Source organism: Schistocerca cancellata, chromosome 6 (assembly GCF_023864275.1).
Source record: "Schistocerca cancellata isolate TAMUIC-IGC-003103 chromosome 6, iqSchCanc2.1, whole genome shotgun sequence".
Lineage (NCBI taxonomy): Eukaryota > Metazoa > Arthropoda > Insecta > Orthoptera > Acrididae > Schistocerca > Schistocerca cancellata.
This window is the reverse complement of record NC_064631.1, coordinates 269,008,200-269,023,802: the sequence shown is the minus strand read 5'-3', so window position 1 is coordinate 269,023,802 and position 15,603 is coordinate 269,008,200. Positions and strand designations below refer to the sequence as shown.

Here is a 15,603-nt window from a genome sequence, read left to right as displayed (position 1 = left end):
TGACCTCATACCAGGACAACTGCTCAATCACCAAGAAGTGCACAAACAGGAGTGTGCTTGGTGGAACAGCAGCTTGGAAACGTAAAGAAGACAAGTACAAAGACTGTTTAACTTTGCGAGACGTAAAGGAGAATGGGCAAAATATCATGAGGCCCTTATCAACTACAACCTTGTAATTAGAGAAGCAAAGGAGGCATCCTGGAAGGCATTCTGTGAGGAAATGGAGGGCACAGCTGCTCAAGCCAGACTTCACAAAATCCTCACTAGAGTACCAACTAACACAGGATGTATGTTGAAGAAGGAGGATGGGGAATATACAAAGACAGCACATGAGATGCTGGAACTGCTCCTTAAAACTCACTTCCCTCAATATGCTATGGCAAATAACATAGACCAGAATGTGATCACTGAGAGACAATGGTTCTCAGACATTCAAAGAGTGGAGTGGGAATCAGCTAATGAAAGTGTCAACTTCAGTAAAATCCAATTGGCGGTGGGAACATTCCAACCGTTCAAGACACCTGGTCCAGTAGGGATCTTTCCAGCTCTCCTGCAACAAGCAGGAGAGAATCTTATAAGAATCCTATGCAGGTTATTCAGGGTTAGCCTAGCAGCAGGAATCATTCCCACTGCCTGGAGGGCAGTGAACATTGTCTTTATTCCAAAGCCAGGGAGACTTTATCATACCAAGGCCAAGGATATGAGACGAATCAGTCTGTCCTCCTCCATTCTTCAAACATTGGAAAAACTAGTTAATGTACATGTTGGGAAGAGGAGTCTAATTAGGGCACCTTTACATATCAACCAGGAAAATCATGTGAGACAGCTCTCGACCAACTCATTGGGAAGGTGGAGAATGCACTCTAGTTTCAGGAAATAGCTCTCTGCATCCTCCTGGACATTGAGGGGGCGTTTAGTGACACAACCTTCAATTCCGTGGTTAGGGCAGCAGAGGTACATGACCTAGGGAGCACTGTATGTAGGTGGACTAGGGCCATGCTTAGTGGAATGAAGGTAGAGGACACCATGATGAAAGAAAAGATGGTAATTAACACCACAAGAGATTGTCCACAAGAAGGAGTTTTGTCCCCTTCATTGTGGAATGTAATGGTGAACTAACTCATTGAGGAACTAAATTCCACACTATGTAATACTTGGCAAATTTACTGGAACAGTCAGAAATATGGCACAAGGTGCACCGGACACTGTAAGATTGGTGCAGAAAACAGGGCCTAAGGGTTAATCCTACGAAGACTGTTGTGGTACCATTCACAAAGAAGCATATCCAACACTCAAGTTGGAATTTAAAGCTTTTCGATGAAAATCTACCTGTGAAGGGAATACTGAAAGATCTAGGGGTAGCCTTAGATGAGAAACTAACATGGACCTCTCACATTAAGAGCATCTCCTCCAAGATGAAAGGTATTCTAGTGAGTACCAGAAGAGCTTGTGGCAAAAACTGGGGTTGCCCCAGAGGTATGCACTGGATATACACCATGGTGGTTAGATCTAGGACCTCCTATGGGGCCGCAGTGTGGTGGAAGAAGGTAGTCCAATGGACATACCTCCATTACACCTTTGGATCAAGATGGAGAGGCAGCAGCTGGTGCACACGGACTCAAAACTGGTAAAAACTGGATCACATTGGAATATCCAGAATCACACATTAAAATAGTGAGTGAGGTAAGTATAGGAATGGTTTGGGAAAAGGTAGCCAACTATATAACAACTCCCAAATGCTTCAACAAGCCTTACAGTACAATAACTGGAAGCAGTGTGGAAAAAAACAGTTCGACACCGTACGGGGGACATTGTCTGCTTCACTGATGGGTCAAAGTCAGACCAAGGCGCTGGGGCCGGGGTGTACGGGTTTCAGCCAAGATTGGAGGGCATCATCTTTCTTTGAAAACTGGCCTCAGTATTCCAAGCTGAAATCACTGCAATCATGGCGTGTGTGGAGGAGAATGTAGCACCTACACTATTTAGACAGCTAGTTAGTCCTGAAATCATTGGCAGCTCCTGAACAAGATCTAAGATTGTTGCAGAATCTCACAGGGTTCTGGTGAAGCTAGGGGAAGCAATAGGGTACACCTAGTGTGGGTCACTGGTCACTCAGGGATCGGTGGCAATGAACAAGCTACCAGATTGGCCAGGATGGGGGCAAAGACTCCATTCATTGGACTGGAACCTGTCCTGACAATCACAGAGGCTATGATCAGACTAGAACTATTGAACTGGCTCAGAAGACAGCATGTAGAATACTGGACCAAGATGTATAAACAAAACCACGATAAGGCAATGATGGCAAAGCCGTGTTTTAGAAGAAGCTCTGTAATCCTGGGCTTGAACAGGAAAGAGATTGAACTCATGGTTGGACTAATGACCAGCCATGGGAATTTCAAAAAACACCTACATGTAATGGGTATAACAGAATAAGCCCCTAAATGTAGGATCTGTGATAAGAGTGAAGAAACTGCATCATACCTAATCTTCGTGGAGAGCAAAACATAGAATTTTCGGGACTACTAGACATGAAGAAATTGTGTCTAATGAAGAACTGGTAAAGGGACTCTTTGCACTATAGCACACAATAAACTCTGTTTCAGCGTGGACAGTGGCGGGTTAGACCAAAGCTGTTTTAGCTTCCCTGCTAAAATCAATCAATCGCAAAATCTGCCGATACGGGGCACTAGTCTCCCCAAGGTGGAGCCCTCAGCATCAAATAGCAAAGCGAAATACTATATGTTATTTACAATGATAGAAATTTAAATACCATTGCGAAATATATACGTATTCAATCAAAGACAATTATCATCATATGTCAGTCGTAACATGTACAGATAATCACAAAATTTAAAAAAAATTAAAATATCTGTAAGAGCTACACAGTATGAAGATACTACAAGGAAGTCTAAAAATGAGAGCTTTATGATAACAATACAAGCATGTAAGAACTTATGCAAACTGGATTGTATATAGTTTCGGAACATTTGTAAACATCTCAACACACCATTGGGAAGCCGTCGACAAGAGACGCTCATGAGTAAGTTGAATAAGGATAAATGTAATGGGAAAGGAAACTGTGGTTTTACCATAGCAATTGTTTGTTGTGTTGTTAAAAGAAATAGTGAAAATGTGGGCAAAATATACCTTTGTTTGTAAGAAGTGTGGCTATTTATTTAGTAGCGCAGTAGAGAGAACTTGTGGAAGCATTCCAGAAATCTTCACCGCAGCTGGATCGACAGGGAGGTGGCACGGAAGGATCCGGACAACTGAACAACTACTCTGAGAAGAGAGGATAAAGGTCATACTACTTTCATCTGGTGGTGTATTAGAGTCGGCAAAATATTGCCCAGTTATATCAGCCAGGGACGCAACTTCTCGCTAGTGCTGGTATAAGACCCACCACTAACCCTACAAAATATACATCAGCAGGAGAAGAGAGAAAAATATACGCCATGTGGCGACCCTGGAAAACGCAAACGGAGAATGCACCAGTAAGTAAGTGCAGAAAATTGATTTGAGTCGGAATTACGACTCCAAAGAATAAAAGAGTGAGAAGTTGCCCCTGGCAACCAGCGATCAACAACAGTGCCTTATAATACACGTAACAAGAAATCAAAAATAATTCAGAGCTTCTTCTGAACGAATTGTCTGAGAAAGATTAGTAAACACATAACAAATGGAAACTATAATTTACTGTTGGAAAAAAAAGGGGGGGGGGGGGAGACAGACAGAGAGAGAGAGAGAGAGAGAGAGAGAGAGAGAGAGAGAGAAGGAGGAGAAGAAGAAGAAGAAGAAGAAGAAGACAGCGGCAGCAGAAAGTGCACTCATATTACAAGCAGTGAGTGCACAGAATTAGTTCAAAACTTAACAAAATTGTTTCAACGGAATAACGCATATGGCAGACATTGATCCATCGGGAGTTATCAACGCAGAGCGGTGAGCAGTTACGGAAGTACGGGGTGCTGTATTGTCCAGTCAGTGGCAGTGCGCAGCACAAGAGCAGACATCGGCTTCAACTTCAGTGCCGGCTTCTGCTGTTCTACAACCGCAGCAGTTCACAGTTCCACAAAAGTGTGAGCCGTAAACATTTAAAGAAGTAGGCACATATCTGTGAGTATAGTGTTCAATATTAATATTGTTGATTGGTAATGAATAGTGTATGCCAATCACAAGGAAGGTGGCAACGCAAAACGAGGAGTTAAGATCGATACTAGAAGGTATAATTAAAGAACAAGCAGAGAAGGACAAGGCGATACCAGAAGGTATAATTAAAGAACAAGCAGAGAAGGATAGGGAAGGACGGAGAGCGGAACAAGTAGAATTAGATGAGTCCATTAAGGAACAAGTTACCGAATCAATCGATGATATACTCAACCATAAAATACAAGTGGTTAAAGCTAGCTTAGATTCTAACTTTTAACGCACAAATTAATGATCAAAACATTAAAATAATGGAAATAAATCCTAGAGTAAATGAATTACAAGAATCAGTGCCAATAGAGGTGCAAAAAGTACCTAGACAAGTGTTAACAGATCATTTACAGGAAAGTGTACATACATTAACAACCCGACAGTGGATGGGCTATGTAGATAATGTGAATTCCCGATTTCAAGCGGTATGAGCTAGTATTTCAGACACAAATAAGTGTATCATGTCCATAGAGGAAAACGCAGTTACAGGGATATCTGCTGCTATAAAAAATTTGGAAAAACTGTTAGTTATTCATAGAAAAAGAAGTAAAAGACAAAACAGAAATAAATAATGACAAAATCACTTCTGGGAAAGGAACAATTAACAGTAAAAAAAAAACTTGACAGAATATGGAAAGCAATAATCAATAATAAAAAGGAATTAGAAAATAATAAATCTGAAACTATGGCAGGAGTAACTAAAGACGTAATAGAGGGTTTATCTATAGATAATGCGTTTAATTTAGCAAATGCAATTTCTAAAGTATAAACCAGACAGTAATGTACACCCAATTTATTTTTTATGAGTGTTCGCCAGATCTTTACCTGAAAATTGGAATGATTTAAAGAAAATAGATTTCACATTAGGATATTTAATGGGAGATGCAACGGAATGGGTAAATGCTCGTGCAAAAGAATTTGTGCCTTGGAAAGATTTTGAGGAAAGCTTTAAGAGGAAGTAGTAGTCTTCAAGTACTCAGGAAAAATTAATCTTAAAGTTATTAGACCCTACCCCATACAATAATTCATGGAGCACATATAAAAAGTACAGAGAATGGCATTTGAGAAAGTACTTCCAACAGATGAAATGCACTTAGTAAAAGTACTCATTAGACATTTACCATATCATGTTTGGCAAGGAATATTGTATAGAATGTGGGAAACTATGACGAGATATTAACGTTTACTGAAGGTTTAGCAGGGTGTATACGGGGACAAGGAAAAAAAATTCCTGGATTATTCCTGGATTTCTCCCGGATACCCCATTTAAAAAATATGGTTTTTCCCGGGCGAAAATACACTTTTTATGTGCTAAGTGACAGTAGGTTTTCCGTGGATTTTCCCTCGGAACTGTAAAACTTATGAATCCTTTGAATGGTTAAAGTTTTATACAATCGCATAGAACTTCCCGGAAAAAAAAAAAAAGAAAAGAAGGGGCAAAGAAGGTTTTGGAGAGACCTTTAATTAAAAAAAAAAAAAAGGGAGAGAAATTTTGGAAAGACCTTTGATTTGCATCAACATATACGCTGCATATTTTCATATTACAAAAGTATAAATTCGAATTGCACCAAACACAGCGCGTTAGTTTCCGGAGCGTTGAAACCGAGGCTGCGATGTCCTTTTGTAAGCGAGTCATATCTCAAGCCACGAGATCTCGTCAGCCGATGACAGCGGCTATTCAGAACATAGGACACGTGTTATAGTCAGCCAATAGCAAGATCACTGGTCACATAGCGCGAACACGCATGAGGAAAAGTTAACGGTTTACATTAATGTATGCCGCACCGTATATCTACAAGGAAAGCTAAGCTTTCACATATAATGTTAGTCTCTAAGATTAACACGCTACAACAGAAGCTAAGCTTTCACATGTAATGTTGATATTTTTGTACGTGTGTTATACTTTAAGACACATCACACAAATGTGCCAGTAAATTTAAAATTATGACATAAATGTCTCGGCTCGAAATTCTTGTAAGTGGCTGGTCCTCAAACTGTTCAGTTTCGAACGCTCTGTGATTTAGATATCCATCCCACTTTCTCACACGTAACATAATTCATCTTGCGTAAAAAGAAATTTACTTTGAAAGTAACGCTTTACTAACCACCGTTCGCAATACTATTCGGAGACTGTTAGAAATAGGTTCGATTTACCAGTTGCCAGAGAGCACCAGAAAACAGGCATAATTGTGCGTGTGCAACTGCAGTGGTGTAGGAAGCCCGTATGTTCGTGTGTATAAAGCACTAAGAGAGCTTACATTACACCATAAAATAAACAGTGCATCAGAGGATACTCCAAGAGCATCGGAATTTCGTAAACCATACTAAAATGCATAATTCGGCTTGATGTGCAAATTGGCTTTTTCCAGATTCACAATCAAGTAGGTCCCATCTGATATTAAGCTTTTCAGTGTGGTTTTAGGGATGTAAATTTTCTTGGAGTACCAGTACTCTACGATCTCATTTTTGGTTCTTTATTATGGCATAATGCCATATATGGCAGAAGATGATAACGTGCACTTTAAATTCAGCAAACAGTTGGAAGTAGCCAATACTGTAAAATGATCGCCTCGGCGGAAAGATTAATAAAGCCAAATTTCTTTAGCAAACTTGCAAAAATAACTTCACTGTTCTGCAAGGCGATTAATGCTTGACCGCTACTAACTTGGAAATAAAATAAAATCAGAAAACTGAAATTAATAATATATTTTTGCCCTCCGTAATTATGGGAATGTATTTTAATTCACTTGATAGCTACCAGCCACAGAAATCCGTATTGTTTTCATTTGACGTGGGAGCAGTACACGAAGAGAAGCAGCGAATTCACTTTACGTAAACACGGGTCATGTGGAGGTTAACCCCCTCCCCACTACAACTCAGACAACTCTGTGCAAGCGTGAATCTGGCAGCTAGCGCGTGTGAGAAAAAAATTTCTCGTTTGCATCTGGCTGCTTGCTGCTACTACCGATACAGCTAACAGCCAAACTTCAAGTAGCGAGAGAAGGTACTGCTTATACGCGAGTCAAATGCGCATGCGCAACAGATCGCTAGCAATTGGTCAAACGAACCTAATATGAACAGTTGTGACGTCATGCTCATGGCAAGTAGTTTATTGTTACGAAGAATTACAGTCTTTGCCCTACGTCCTTTGACATATTTTTGCTATTTGCAGATGCTTGTGCGTACACGGTTGTTTGTTGTTGTAAATTGCACATTTCCTTTGCCACTAAAGTTTTATTTTTTTCCCTCTCGTTTATATTTTATTGCTGCAGTATCATTCTCCAGTAGCAGGATACAATAACATTCTTTGCTAGAGAATCAATTCTGCAGTCAAAATTACAAAAATTTAACTTAAAGCTAAAACAATGAAAAATTCCCGGAATTCCAAAAAATTCCCGGGTTTTTCCCGGTTTTCTCACGAATGAAAAAATTCCCGGGTTTTTCCCGGATTTCCCGGTTGTCCCGGGTCATATACACCCTGTTTAGACACACTGAATACTGAAAGAAATGAAAATTATTCATCGAATGACCGAAATACAGGGAATATGGATAACAAATCCTTTCCTAATTCCTTACCGCGGACAAAGGACTCCAATTATTGTGGAGTAAGCAGTAATTGAACTGTTCACAGCAGGGATAATGGTCTAAATCACAATAACCCTAGAGGGGTTCAGACTGATAACATCAACTCGCAGGTGTTTAAACCTCAAAACCAACAAATAAATATGCAACGAAATAATGACACGGGCAAATCAGCGTATTGTTGAAGTAAGTTCAAACTGGTATCCGGCCATAGTGACGGAAAACAAGAACAATCCTGGGTCAAGTGCCAGAATCCCAGGATTTCACAGAACAATACTCGGCCCATCCAGGATCTCACAGAACAATACTCAGCCCGTATATAAGTAAAATGATCGCTTACAGTAAAATATCACCTATTAACAATTGGTTATTAGTGGAAGAGGAAAATTTAGAGAAATTGCAATGCCAACCAATTGTAATCTGAAGGATAGGAAACAAAGGAGTGGAAATTTACGTTGATTCAGGAAGCGAAGTATCAATAATTTCGGATGAATGGCTATTAAGTGGAATAATAAAGGAATTTCCTAAGTTGCCAGTTACGGGAGTAGATATTGTAGATATTACAGGTACTAAGAGCAATGTAGTGAAATGGAACACAAGGATTACATTTGAAATAGATCATCTGGTGTTTGAACAAACCATATTAATAGTCCCTAAAATAAATATGCAAGTATTACTAGGAGTAGATTGGTTAATGAAATATGCAGTGGTAATAGACTTTCAGAGTGGTTCTTTCAAGAGCAACCTAGAGAACTATAATAGAGAGATATTGTTTAAGACTGATAGATGTCAAGGACTAAATGGGAGTAATAATTTACGGTTAATAGCGAATATGAGTTCAATGGAGAAGGATGTAAGTAATCTACAATAAACTGCAAGTAAAGCTGATTTGTATGCAAAGACTTACGAATCGGAACTGTTAACCCTTACTTAAAAGGAAGAGCTATATGAAATGTTATGCAGATACTCAGATGTATTTTTAGACAAACCAGGGAACATAGGAGATTATGTGTGTAGTTTTCAGATCAAAAGCAAGAAACCTTGCTTCTGTAGACGTTACCCTGTACCTATCAAAGTGAAACAGGAAGTACAGGAAGAAATGGGTAAAATGTTAGATAATAATGTTATAGAAAGAAGTACAACCATATATAACAATCCATTGTTAGTTGTCAGAAAGGCAATAGGTGGTGTGCACCTAGTACTAGATGCGAGAACCTTAAATCGTCACATTGAACTGGAGAGAGATTGTGCCATTTGCATAGACGAACTACTTGCTTGTTTTGCGAAAGCTAATTATCTTAGTTCCGTGGACCTGACGGCTGGGTTCTGTCAGGTGAAATTAGCTAAAGAATCTAGACCTTATACTGCATTCTGATATGACAGAAAGTCATACCAGTTTTAAAGTATTACCATTTGAGATAAACATATCAGTATCAGTGTTTACAAGAGCATTAGATCAAGCATTAGGGAGAATGTTGTTACAAGAGCTATTGATTAATGAAGATGATATACCGATTGTTTCAGAAACCTGGGAGGAACATTGTGATTTACTTGCGAGAGCACTAGGGAAATTCTATACCAAGAGAATAAGTATTAAGCTCACTAAATCGCATTTTGGGCAAGAGGAACTAAAATTCTTGGAACATCTTGTAGGAATAAGAGGAATTAAGCCAGATCCAGAACGCATCAGAGAGATTAAAGACTGTCCACATACACAGAATGTGAAACAGTTAAGTTCCTTTTTAGGATTAGTGGGATTTTATAGACGGTATATACAAGGACAAGCCATGAATAATCCACATCTACTATCGCTATTAAAGCAAAAGCCGAATTGGATATGGGATGAAAATGCAGAAAAGGCATTCCAGGAAGTAAAGGATGCCCTAGTCAATGCTCCTATTTTAAACCATCCCAGTCTTCATGAACCACTTGACATCGCAACAGATGCATCATAATATGGCATAGCAGCAGAAGTACTTCAAGGGAAATGGGACCCAGAAGAGGGAGAACATAAAACCATTGCTTTCACTAGTCGCAGCCTAGACAAAAATGAGCTGAATTATACAGCAATGGAGAAAGAATTACTTGCGGTGGTATGGAGCTTAAAGAAATTTGAAACACTGATTTGGGGTTCAGATATCATTATTTTACAGATCACCAAGCATCGATATTCTTAATGGAAAGTCATTTATTACATAGGAGGCTCATGAGGTGGGTATTGTTTTTACAACAGTTTCAGATATAAATAGTATACATCAAGGGAACATAAAATTGCATACCAGATGCTTTATCACGATTGCCATTAGGAATGAGTAAGTCTCAAAGAACTACTGGACCAGGAATGATTTTTAATATAAATTTTATGAAAATAAGCTATATGAAAGATGAAGTACATGTGTTAGCTAGTAAAATCAGGCAAGGAATGAAAGACGAAGAGGAGTTAAATCTTAAAATGTTAAAGTATGAGAAAAACAAGTTACTGCCCACAGAAGACAAACTTTGGACAGTGATCAATCAAGTGCAGTTTTGGAGAGAGAATACAAATACATATTGGAAATTGTGTGTAGCTGACTGTGCACAAAATGATTTAACTTTCTTTATACATAAAGGTTATGTGCATATTGGAATAAGGAAGTGTATCAAACATATGATGAAGTTTTACCATTTTAAACACCTAGGTAAGAAAGTTGTTAGATTACTACAGACATGTCAAATCTGTCAAAAGGTGAACACATTACAAGGTGTAACACATTACAAAATGTATCCTATAATACCTAGAGCTTTACATGATTTAACAGCTTCGGATTTTTATGGACCATTACCATCAAGTCAAGGAGGTGTCAGATATATTTACGTTCTATTAGTGTGTTGGTCTAAATATATTACATTATATCCAATTAAACAAGCAAACACAGAGACAATTATAAACTGTATGCACAAATATTTTGTAGAGGTAGGAAAACCTAAAGGATTATTAACATAATGGTTTGCAAAACTTACTGTTCACCGAGACATACAACTTGGGCAAAATTAGTGCCAGAATTTCAAATGTTTCGAATGAACTACCCCATTTGTCTATGGGATTGTCTCCCGCAGAAATATTACGAAGAAAATTTATAGGGGAACCACTATTAAAATTCTTCAAGTGGCCAGAGGTAAAACAGGAAAAAAGTGCTAGCTTATACAAAATAGTAGAAAATCAATTGCTTAGATCATCTAATAAATGATTACAAAATTATATTATGTCAGCAATAAACCAAACATTGGAAATAAATGAGCTTGTGTTGGTAAAAGAAGAATATCATGTTCAAATCTTAAAAAGGAAATGCAGAAATTTTTCCGAAATATGCAGGACCATTTAAGATCGTGGATTGTCCACAACCGAAAGCATACTATTTAACTGACCCACATACTGGTCAGGAGAAAGGTTTATATAATGCCGACAAACTACAGTTAACTTTGTGTGTGTGTGTGTGTGTGTGTGTGTGTGTGTGTGTGTGTGTGTGTGTGTTTAGTCATGTCATAAATTAGGAGGGGAGAGAGGACAAGCAACCAAGTACTAAATAGTATTTGACGTGACTATAATAATAGAATGAGAAATAAGAAGATAGGGTACAGGTACAGAAAATGGATTAATAGAAGACGGCAACCAAAAGAAAGAATAGAGTGCAATTAAGAACATTTAGTGTTATCAACAGACGAGTTAAGATATGGAGAAGGTAGTACGCAAAAGACGTAACACCTGAAATACAGTGCAGACATGGAAATCAAAAGGGAACCTCAAAGTAATGTGGGAGAAAGTAGAAGAAAAAGTAATGGAAGATATAAATATATCTGAAATGTGGAGTGTACTCTCTAATTAGGAATGATGAATAAAAGGTAGATAGGTGGACCTAAGAAAGGGTGACCTATACTGTGCGGGCAGGGGCACCAAGAATGGGATTGACCTGTACCCATAGTAGAATTAGAATTAATATAGGACACTGCCACACTGAATGAAATAGGTATATTTTACTGTACTAAGATGCAGAAGTGGTCTTTGGTGGAAGGGAGGATAAGTTTTGTTGAAAGGATAATCCATATATTGTTGTTAAAATTTGTAATAAATAACAAGAGGTTTTTCCAAATGGTTTATAGTAGAGAGGTAGAAGGATCTGAGTGCAGTGGTGGAGACAATTTACACCTCCACATTATTGTGCGCAAAGGCTTTGCGATACAAGTCCGTACTCTTGGAAGGTGGGATATTAAAGAAGTTCTCTACAACGAGAATACTTAGATGTCAATACAATGGAAACTCAGAAAGTTTATAACCAGTATAATAACAAAAGATAAGCCATCTATGTAATGAAGGTTAATATTGCTTTACCTATTTAAAGACAAATAATATTATGATGTCCAAGTGTATCAGAATAAAAGTCTCACAAGTATCCAGCAGATACATCGTAAAATTATCTTAAATCAAAAAACAAAAATGGTTTATTGCTTATGAGGTCAAGAGGATCACAAATTAAAAGGAACTTAAGAACATTAATGACAAATAATGTGTTTGTATTAGAATGCACGTTCCTCAGATACTTCGTGTAATCTAGAAAAGTAGATATAGTATTAAAGAAAGTAATAAGATACAAAAAGTTGTATTACAGGTATGAAGAAAATGAGTGAATCTGCCAAACAGGAACAAAGCATTTAAGTATTTAAGTGGACATAGTTATGAGTGACCATTAACAATTATAAAAAGTTATGTTGGAGAGATTATGTAAAGGCAGAATTAAGATGTAAGAGTAGGATAATAATAGAATTGTTAACAAGAATGTGTATGTAACTAGAGACTTAAGCACAAAGTTCTCTTGTCCAAGTGGCAGGATATGTAGTGTTTCAGGATATTTGTAAACATCCCAACACACCATTGGGAAGCTGTCAACAAGAAATGCTCGTGAGTAAGTTGAATAAGGATAAATGTAGTGGGAAAGGGAAACTGTGTGTTTTCCTTTCTTCTATGCAGTGAATGTGGAGCAGTGGTGGAGCCGACGAGAAGGGGACCAGTAAAAATGGTATTGCAACCACTGCTTGTCTAGGAGTCATCTGGGCCATTGTACAGCAAGTGCCTCAATACGAGAGCCATGGAGTAAACGACACACCAACAAGGGCATAATGAACATTTGAACATCAGTAGTTTTTTATCTGTGTTTTGTTTGCTCTCTCAGGTCCTAAAGTACACATGTACAGACGTTTTTTAATGTACTCTCAACAGAGTGGTATTACCGTAGCAATTGTTTGTCGTGTTGTTAAAAGAAATAGCGAAAATGTTTAGCAAAATATATCCCTGTTTCTGAGAAGTGTGACTATTTACTTAGTAGCGCAGTGGAGAGAACTTGCGGAAGCATTCCAGGAATCTCCACCACATTTGGATCGACAGGAAGGTGGCACGGAAGGATCCAGACCACCCAACAACTACTCTGAGAGAAGAGGATAAAGGTAATACTACTTTCATCCAGCGGTGTATTAGGGTTGGCAAAATATTGCCCAGTTATATCGGCCAGGGACGCAACTTTCCACTAGTGCTGGTATAAGACCCACCATAAACCCTACAAAATATACACCAACAGGAGAAGAGGGAAAAATACACCCCAATTGGAAGAGAACATAACCAGTGATCCATGGAATTGTAGGAGAACGTAAGCATGAAGTACTTATTATCCTACAAAGAACTGTGGGCACAGGCTTACTACCTGGTACATGTTTCTTATGCAATCTTTTTTTTTTTAAAGTAAACCACATAACATATTTCCATTTGTCTAAGGAATTAAAATACAGGATTCGTAATTACATCGTGTTTGATGTCATAGTATTTCCACAACACAGTAGCTGAGATACACAACCATAGGAAACACTAAAATACAGCTGTTCACATAGGAATCAGTACATCACAATGGTCACAAACAAAGCCAAATCTACATGGTAGAAACATGATTAAAAGAAATGATGTAATATATAAAAATTTTGTATCCTGAATTAACATAAAAACAGTAAATAACAAATTGGCAGTTGTTATTAACTGTCCTCCCAATGATGCTGGTTGAGTCCTTAACATAAAAACAACAGGCAGGTCATTACATCACATTTAGTGTCTCAAAATATATGCTGCATAGAGGTGAGACACAACAGAGTACCTTAAAAATGGAACTACATTACCATATATGTAACAAAACACAAAAACCACTAAGTACAAGTGCAAATATTTTTGTGTAATAAAAAAATAATGAAAACAGTAAGGATAAAGGTACATGGAGACAGGGGCTGTAATGTATATAATCCCTGTGTCCAACACTTCGTTAAAAATACTCAAGAACCATTGGTGCCTGGAATGCAGTTGTTCATTCAATACTATAGACAAATTATGTGACTGGTGCACAGAACAGTACAGCTACCTCAACTGTCTTCTGTCATTTTCTCAGCACAGACTGTCATCTTACTCAGAACACACAGTTGTCTCACTTAGGCACAGTTTCATATTTTTCTGCTTCTGATTTGAGTTTTATGTATTTCTTTCATACAGTAATAAAAAGTTAAATATGAATAGCCAAGGAAGAATAAAAACAGCAAAACAGAGGACATCATTGCAATTTCATCTCAGTTTGACGAATAAGGAAAGACAATGTTCATGAGGTATGCAGTATAATTTAAGGGTATAAGCGTCCCAGTTTTTTGGTACAACAAACTTCTATGCTTTGTACGGTTTATGATAATTACCATTCAAGTAAATTAACATAACTTTTGCACTTAAAAATGTGAATGTATAATTGATTTTCTTAATAGAAAATCTCACATTATTTTAATCTAATAAGAATTTTGTCCTGTTAAAAAAAAATGTTATTACAGAGCTGAATTATCACAACAATGTGTCCACACATTCATGTAATATTGTAAAAATAATTTATTGAATTCTATTGGAACCCAAACAAAAACAGAAAAAAAAATCATTTTCAAAAATTGAGCATTTCCTCAGGAGAATGCAATGTGCTCTGCTGCTTCACAAGGTCAGACAAAGTTGCATCAAGTGTACTAATTCCCTCTCTGCCATCACCTCTTTTTTCCAATATGAATCCGAAAATCTACTTTGTATCTTCAACCTGAAGTTTGATCAGCACATTACTTTGTTAGGCCTGGTCCTACTGTAGGTGGTACATCTCTGCTCTACTCCAACATTTGAAGTGACTTTCTCTGCCAATTACAGGAGGAGCTACAATTTGTAGACTCTGTTTGAATCACAGTGCAGCTCACATATCAAACTATTACCAGAAGAGTGAGAAGTGACACAAAAAATTTAAGACGTTTATGCTAAGATCCCATATTGGTCAGTTGTCAGTACAAGAACTGTTTATTCCCCCCCCCCCCCCCCCCCCAAAAAGAAAAGGGAGCAGCATAATCAAGAGCAGCACTTTGTTCAAGTTCCAAAGATTGGTTAAAACAGCCAACAAACATGCCGCAGATTCCCCTTGTTAAACAAATTGAGCTAATTCCCTTACAAACAATTCCAACAACTTATTATTTTATAGAGTAAATTCAGTATACGTGCAGGCATTTCAGATTCATTACACACACATTCAGGGGACAATTTTAAATAATTACATATTTTTTAGGACTGAATGGTCTTGGTTTGCAGCACAACAGATGGGACAAATTTTTCAGGAAACCACAGCTATGGCTGCAAAAGCGGATGCATGTATCATTCTACAATGTGTCCAGTTTTGATAGAGACTTTATATTTCTTAACTGTCTGTATTCTTTGCATTACACTGGTTACTCTGATGTTCTCATCAAGTT

At 37.8% G+C, this 15,603-nt stretch overlaps 1 protein-coding gene across 3 annotated transcripts in view; it reads right to left on the bottom strand.

Annotated features, from left to right (window-relative positions):
• The window catches only part of LOC126191139 (uncharacterized), a 265,360-nt gene that overhangs the window by 225,503 nt on the left and 24,254 nt on the right, over positions 1-15,603 (bottom strand). The window lies entirely within an intron of this gene.